Consider the following 8,664-nt stretch of genomic DNA (forward strand, 5'->3'; position numbering starts at 1 on the left):
TGTGGGTTTATGTTTTAATTTTTATTCCTTATTTTGCATTTATGAATTTTTTATATAATGACAAACAGTGTAAAACTCCAATGGCAAATGTCCAAGAATTTGTATTTAAACGGAATTATGATACTAAATGAGTCCGTTAATGTACTAGTTTGAGCCATTTCATAGAAAAATAAATAAATGTTAGGAATTAAACAAGCAAATAAAATGTTTTTGTGGAAGTGCAAAATTTTTTTTTTTTTAAATGTTCTTAGCAATGAGACACTACAATGATATCTAAAATATTTTTTTTATCTCATTGCTACCTCACACAAAAATAAATCTGGCTTAATGCAATACAGTATCCCTACAGCCTTACATTGAACTCAACTCAAGGATTTTTTTCCCTCTCGATTGCTAGGAAGCTCAAAAAAAAAAAAAAAAATGAAGAAAGAGCGAGGTTAGTGAAAGTAGGGGTGGAAAAAAAAGTAGTTTCCATTTTTATTTCAGCATTATTCTATACGCGAAAAGTTGACTGTCAGACTCAACTCCCTCCTCTTTCCGCGGAATTTTTATTGAAATTTAAAAATCCCCAGCGCCTGACCCCCTGCCAGCAACTCCCCGCCCCCCCCCCCCCCAACTGGAACCCGAGTCGTATTTTACCATCTTCTATCTGCTAATACTCGCCCCTTGCACCCTCGCCACGAACTTTCTCTCGCCCCCTCCCCCCTCCCCGCGCCAAGCTATCGCCCAGGGTAACGACAGGACAGAGAGGAGCAGGGGGAGGTCGGAACTTCTTAAAGTGGAAGTGAACAAGAATGAAGCTGGAATGGCTTTTCTTATGGCAGACTGACTTTTCTTCCCTATCCCTCATCCCATCCCCTTATCCATCGCAGTAACTTCTCTCCCCCCCCCCCCCCCGGGGCTGTCTCTCTCTCGCACAGAATACTCCAGTCTCTCTCTCTCTCTCTCTCTCTCTCTCTCGCACAATGAGAGCGCTTCCCCTCTGAGCGGCGCAGTGCGATCTCGCCACGGCAAGACCGGCAACCTTTAAGGCCCCCGCCCACCCGGGCACACACGCGGTGCGCAGAGCTCCAGGAGAAAACAACGCGATTTCAAAACTACTCGACGTATCCGAGTGGTGGTCTGCTTACGAAAAGCATTTAAAGAGTTCGCCGAGGGCGGAAAAAGTACTTTTGATTTCGGATTAAGTTTTTTAATCTGTATTTTTTAGAAGAGTTAAAATGGCTGAAAACGCATGTTTTCAGAGTAATTTTCGGGCGAAAAAACAACCGGTACAGATTCTTGAAAGCACCTAAGGGACTTGCATTACACCTTTGTCTTCGTTTCTCGGCAATATAATGTTACGATCACCGCTAAAAAATTCGCAATTATCCTGTGACGGACGAGAAGACTGCAAGCCAATTCAGAGCCTTGCGCTTAGAGGCGATACCGCGCTAGAAATACCAGCGAGTGTCGCGCTTATCATCCCGCCTCACTAACTAACACACACACACACACACACACACACACACACACACACCTGACGAGGCGGGCCACTTAAGCGGGATTATGCCTCACCATCTTATCCAAATATTTTCACAGCCGCTTGCAAAAAGTCTTCCGAGCTAAATTCTTTGTATCGATATGGCAAAGCACTAATCTTTGACTACTCGTTGAAGTCAAGACTCGTGAACCGGTGTGATTATCATGGCAGTTGTCACCCGCGTGAAGTAATAAGTTATTACCTCGCGGTGCTCACAGGCATGAGCCTGTTAGTAATTGTGTGGTTGCTATAAGGTACAGAATGTCTGGGAGGTATGATTGATGTCTTGGCATGCCAAAAATTGGGACTAACAGTTCAAAATTTGGAATTATAGCAAAAAAAAAAAAAATTAAAAATCTAACATGGCGGGGGCCTAATCCTTCTTAAGGAAACCCCTGAGAAAACTCTAGTGAGTCGCGGCAGAGACCACAAGGTTTCTTCACGTGTGGGAAAAAAACATATTTTTCCGAGCTCAGTTGGACAGTAACGCTAAAATTCAAACTTCATTTACAAATGCGCACGTGAACTTAACGAGTGCTATGAAAAACTAAATTTTTTTAACGAGGTAATTATTTTACTCCTACCGAAACAACGGAATAAGTTGCCGACCGTTAAATAGTTCCGTGTTTATAATTTTACATTTAAATCCGGTTCTGAATACATTGGAATGCTTTGAGAGCTCATTCAAACCACGTACGTACAACACATTATGTCCATAAAAGAATGTTTCAGTTATAAATTTAAATCGTTGTAGAGTTTCGGTTCAAGGTCACAATTAGAGAGTAACTCAAACAGTTTTTAGATAAGCTCATGCGAGAGTACTGCTTTGTTGTTTTCTTGCAGCGGTTTGTTTTCTGTAATTTACTGAGAGTGGATCTGCAATTTCAGTTCTAGGTGCGGTCCCCATTGGAATCTCTTTGTACGACAGTGGTGTAACGTTGGATTGGTCGTAATGATCGAGACGACAGAGCTCTTTTTCGCTGGCCTCCACGTTCACCTGACATAATACCGTGCGTTTTTTTTCCTTTGGTGCGTTATAATTGTTAGGGACAGGAAAAATTCGCGGGTTCAATGACCTCTAGCATGAACTCCATAGTTCTACGTACACTCATTCGAATGTCACCCATTCATTGGCTGCTGCTGTCTTGTGAGACATCCCAACGTAGCAGTCTGTGATTTGATGCTGCTTTAGTTGAGTTTTTCTCATTGGCCCAGAGTCATCCATGTGAGTTGTGAGCCAATAGCAGAGGCAGCTCTGAGGTATAATGATTTGTATTTTAGCCTATCGCGAAATGAATCTGCGAATTTTTCCGGTCTCTACTAATGATTTGCCAAAGTTAAGACACAGAATTGAAGAGGTTATTGCTTCCATTACTACGGACGTGTTAACCAAAGTGTGGGAAGACTTGGACTTTAAGGTTGGATGCCTGCCATATATAACTAAAAATGCACATTTTTTGTAATTTTTAAAGAAAAAACTAGGTTAGTTTACCTTGAATTTGATGTATGATTTGTTAAAATAAAACTGTTATAATATACCATTGAAACCGGGACATTCTGAATTTTGGCCTAAATACGAGTGTATGTAATATCGTTGAACTCAGAGCGGGGTCCTTCGGCCCGAAGTGAAACTAATAATAATAATAATAATAATAAATAATTTCCCATTTTTTTACACTTTGTTAACAATATTCACTTAATTAACCAGGAAATTCAGCACTCACGAAAGCAAGCTTGTATGTGAGTGCATCTAGTCACTTCAAATTACATACATGCGGAATTTTGACGATTGTAAACATTTGTAAATGTGTAATAACTGAGAAATAAATATATAAAATATAACCTAAGAAACTTTACATTAGTTATATAACGATGAAAGTAAAAAAAAAGAGCAATTTATGAAAATTCAATATCATGTATAAACAAAAAAAAGTATAAATTATAACATCGTTACATGAATGAATGAAAATATAATTAAATAAAAAAATAGTATTTAAGTAAAGTACAGGTACAAAGTTATAACAACATGTAAAACTTACCTAAATACTAAAGCCATATCTTCATCGGTTACTTGACCGACATCGCCGTAGTCGCTCCCCCGAGCCGGCGGAGTCGAAGCACGAGCTACTGACTCGTGGTCGGGGCGGAGGGAGACTCGCTCCCCCCCCCCCCTTACCCAGCCCCCCCCCCTCACCAGCGGGCACAGGCTGCGTGGCGAGGGGGTGGGATAAAGAAAGCTATCTCCTGCATTCCGACTCGTGTCAACATGCATATATTATTTTACCGGGAGAGAAACCCGCGCGCTCAGTTTTGGGAGAAGCGGAAAACGGTAAAAAAAAACGGGGGGGGGGGGGGGGAATAGTGCGTCGCTTGGGTCCCGGAGCGCACGCACATTTCGGCGCTGGGCTGCCTTTCACTCTAGGCCAAAGTGTTGTTATTTTCTAGGGCTGAAATGACCCGAGCTGTCGCGACAAGACGTTAAGCTGAGCTTTAAAAAAAAAAAAAAGTTTTAGAAGTGTAACGTGCTCTAAATTTTTTTTTCTAATGTGTGTTGTTTTGTTCTTGGTGAGAGTACACGTGTGTTGGATTGTTTTCATAAAATAAGACTGCGTAAGTTCGTCTATTTTCGGGAGATTCCGTGCGTGTTCAGCTGCTCCCTGATCCCTTGATTAAAAAAAAAAATCCAGCTGAGGATGAAACGTGAAAGCGGACCTCGGAACAACTTTTCTCCGGAACGCAATCTTTGGCTTGTATGTATAGTGCTGCTTGCTTAATGCGTGACCTATTTCACCTCACATGTGTGTGCCCAGGCGGTTTCCTGTACCTATATACAGTAGGTTTGAACCGAGCCCGCCTTATCTCGCTTTTAGTCTAGATCTAAGATGAGGGAGATAGTCATGGCTAAATCGGGGTCGTTACCACAACGCCGAAATACCACAACGCCGAACGTACAATGACGCCGAATGCCAAATTGACCGCAACGCCGACAGCTAGAAAACTGCTGTGTACCACAACGCCGAAATACAGTAACGCCGAAAAATGTTGCTGTGTGGAGGGGGGCGGGGGGAAGGGAGCACAGGAGCAAAATGAAAAACAAATGAATGAATTTGTGTGCTAACCTTACCTAACCTAACCTTTGTGGCAGTCCTGCAATGACATTTTTCGGGGTTAATGTATTTCGGCGTTTTGTTGCGTCCCCGCTAAATCGCTGCCGTGGCTGGCCAATCCCCGGACAGAACACGCGATGCCTGCGACTCTGTCCCTGCATGACTAATCCCCAGGACGACAGGGCGCACAGGCACACATCCTACAACTACACTTGGTTTTAGTTAGGTTAGGAGTGAACACCAGTTGTGATCGTCGTCTTGTTCTCAAGGAAACTTTGTGTGAATTTTGGCTTTTATCGTAAAAGTCCATGTGTATTCTGCCCTTTTTTTTTTTGACGTGATAACGTCTTATAAATCGATGAACGCCGGCTGCACGCACGAAAAAAACAAGACTCATTGTCACGTTCCGCCTGAGCCGAGCGTGCAAGAACCGGCCAAAAAAAGCAGCTATTTAAAAAATTAGATTTATTTGTCCAATTTTGTCATTTAAAATTAACAATTTATTGACATTGGTTTGATTTCAGTCTATTTCTATAACTAATATTTGATCGTGATTATATTCAAACAAATGATTTAAATTAAATTTGCAAAAACTGTAAATAATATTTGAAAATAAAAAAAAGTAATCAATTTTTCATTAATGTTTTCTTACGACCTTATCACGTAAAATTATCGTCCGTAAACCGACTTTACAGACAATCCCCCCCCCCCTTTTTTAGGGTGGGGGAAGGAGGGGGTAGTTTGCGCGTGTTCTAATGTTACCGAGTAAGCTCGCGAGTGTTCGGCTGTTTCCGGAGAAGCTCGTGGCCCAGCGCGGAGGGCGGAAAGGGCGCTACCGCGGCTCGACCTGTGGACACCACGCTACCGACCCTCGACGGCATTTCGATTCGCCCCCAGTAAATATTGGCTCCGATAACGCTGAGCCCTTCAAAGGGCCAGAAGAGGGAGGGTGGGGGAGGATGACGTGTACAGAATGCATTTTTTTTGGCCCGTGGTGGGGGAGGGAGGGTGAAACTGCCGCAGCCGAAAACGTCATAGGTTTTAGTTGAAATACTCCCCAAAGCACGGCATTTATCACGGGGGAGAAATATATAGCCATGTTCTCACGGGGGAGCACAGGTCGCGCGAAGAGAAAGCAGCGCTTGGGGGGGGGGGGGGGGGATGGAGTGAGAAGCCCCGCAACTCAAAAAAAAAAAAAACCCTGTACTTTATGGACCATAATACATCAAAAAACAATTCTGTTCAATAAACACTACTCTTTTTCTCCACCCCCCGCCATTTCCAGAAAATGGGCTTGAATATGAAAAGTCATGCGGGACTGTTACCAACAGGAAATTTATGGATCCTGTATTCTGTTTGCTTATGTGCATACGTACTACGCGAGCGCCAGTAACGACAGAACAGAATTTTCTGTTCTTTGCAAGAGACATATTCCGTGAAGACAAGTATTGTTTTTTTTTTTTACTTGGGCTTAACTTTTCCGTCGACAGCGAGGTGATTAGATATGACGACGCAGATCAGGCACACCGGGCAAGGTGTCCGCCATGGCGCGTAGTAAGGACCCTGGACTCACGTCGAAGGATCCCGGGAAGTCTGTGTCAGGAGGGCCGGACCGGGATTCCAACTGCAGTCCATGGAAGGAGAGTCCAGGTCTTAACTTCTTTTTCCAGTTTCCACTATCAGTAGGGACCTGAAAAATTCGTGGGTTCAATGACCTCTAGCATGAACTCCATAGTTCTACGTACTTGCATTCAAATGTCACCCACTCATTGGGTGCTGTCTTGTGAGACATCCCAACGTAGCAGTCTGTGATTTGATGCTGCTTTAGTTGAGTTTTCCTCATTGGCCCCGAGTCATCCAGGTGAGTTGCGAGCCAGTAGCAGAGGCAGCACTGAGGTATAACTATTTGAATTCTAGCCTATCGCAAAATGAATCCGCGAAATTTTCCTGTCTCTAACTATCAGTCTTGCCTGATGACTATGAACCGGAAAAATTCGCGAATTCATTGACCTACAGGATAGACTCCAAGATCCTCTATGCACTCCGACAAATTATATCTGCTCATTGGTTACTGACTCGAGAAATCTACTAACTAGAATGCTTTTGATTTGATACTTCTTTCGCTGAGGACTATTCATTGGAGCCGAGTCCTTCAGACAACCGGTGGTCCAATCACCGAAGAAGCAAAAAGTTAAACACATTTGGATTCTAGCCTATCGCGAAATGAAACCGCGAATTTTTCCGGTCTCTACTGATGACGGGAACAGATGTCATTTCCCGAAACACGTCATAACTGTTTGTCCTGGGAAGCCTGCTGCGTTTGTCTGTTGTGTTTTCCAAAAATAAAATATATATGTTTAGTTTCATCGCTGGGTTCGTCTTTGCGTCGGTGTGCTGTGTCCACATTTATCATCTTTGAGTCTACCTTGTTTTGTCGTTGATTGGTCCAAGGTTGTTGGTGTTTGTGTTCACTGTTATTGCTGCATCTGTCTCTTCTTTGTCAGCCCGCACTGTGTTCGTCTGTGCCATGAAATTTTTTTTCTGACGAATTCCTTCCCCGGAATTCTCTGCGCTTTCTTTGCGTTCGCAGATTTGACATCGGCTGATTTCGGCTTGTTTTTTTGGCGTGTTATGCACTCGTTTCCCCCGTCCATTCACGTGGTTTCTCTGTGACTGGAGACCTGCAAAATTTGCGGATTCAATTCGTGAAATGCTACAAATCAAATAATTATACCTTAGTGCTGCTTCTGCCATTTAGTCCGGCAGAACTGAGGTATGGGTTGGGAAAGTGGTCTATAGTTCTGTTTTTGGTCTTAAATGAAAGATTATTATGTCTAGTAACAGGAAATGCCGGGTGACATCGGCTATATGTTGAGCATTTTAAGATATTCAAGATGGCGGCCAATATGGTGTTATATTTTCAAAAATTACAATACAAACATATTATGGTAATTTTTGGAAACAAAATACATGTTTTCAAGGGTGCTGAATAAAAATATGTGTTAAGATATCGTGTAAAATTTTATTTAATTACATTTTCAATATGTATGCCAGATTTTTTTTTATTTATACCTGATGACATGTGAATATTAGTATAAAAGGTAACTCTTCCAGTTGCTGTGGCATGAACATTGTTTTTTTGTGGATCATGGATGATGGAAGGAATTGGCTAATACGTTTTTATTGTTGCAAGTGTAATGTGAAGTATATTAGAGAAGAAAATGGCAGAAAAATGCCTGTTTGACTGGAAATTTAATTGTGAAAACTACATTGAAAGACTAATTGAAAGTGGTGATAAAAGAATTAAGACTATTATAAAATGCAGTGAAGTATACAACGATAAACTCTACAATGTGCTAGAAGAAAAAATAGCTGTCACAAGTGAATTGACTGTGAAGTGCCACAAGAGTTGTGTATCAACATACTGTTCATTGACACAGCTGGAACGACATCGCAAGAGGAAGCGCCAAGAAGAAGTGTCCTTGAGATCTCCAAAAAGAACAAGGAAAAATGAAAACACTCTATTATCATTTAAAGAACATTGCATTTTTTGAGCTGAAGAATGCAAAGTCTCGAAGGATGAAAATAATCCATCACGTTGGAGACCAGACTATATCTGTAAAGAGGCTAATGTGGGTGGCTTAAAAATTGCATTCAAGGAATCTATTATTCAAGTGTGTGAAATACGAAAAGATGAATGCGCGTATAGTGTACGCATACGTGTTTCGGGATCACTGAGTGACATTCATGCTGCAGATGCAAGATATCATGTTAACTGTAGATCAAACTTTGTCACCAAAATCTATTAAATTGGCTACAAGGACAGAAACCAGTGAAGTTTAAAATGATGCGGCATTAGATCTTGTCATCAATGAAGTGACTAGTAACAGATCAACAATGTGGACATATGTAGAACTGTATGAAATATACCAGAAATATACCAGGGAGTGAACTCTCAAGAAAACATCTAACCAAGACAATATCAGCGAAAGTTGGAAGTGATTTTGTTGTCCTCAGTTCTCCGGGTGTTGCCAA

This window comes from Bacillus rossius, chromosome 8, assembly GCF_032445375.1.
Source record: "Bacillus rossius redtenbacheri isolate Brsri chromosome 8, Brsri_v3, whole genome shotgun sequence".
Taxonomy (NCBI): domain Eukaryota; kingdom Metazoa; phylum Arthropoda; class Insecta; order Phasmatodea; family Bacillidae; genus Bacillus; species Bacillus rossius.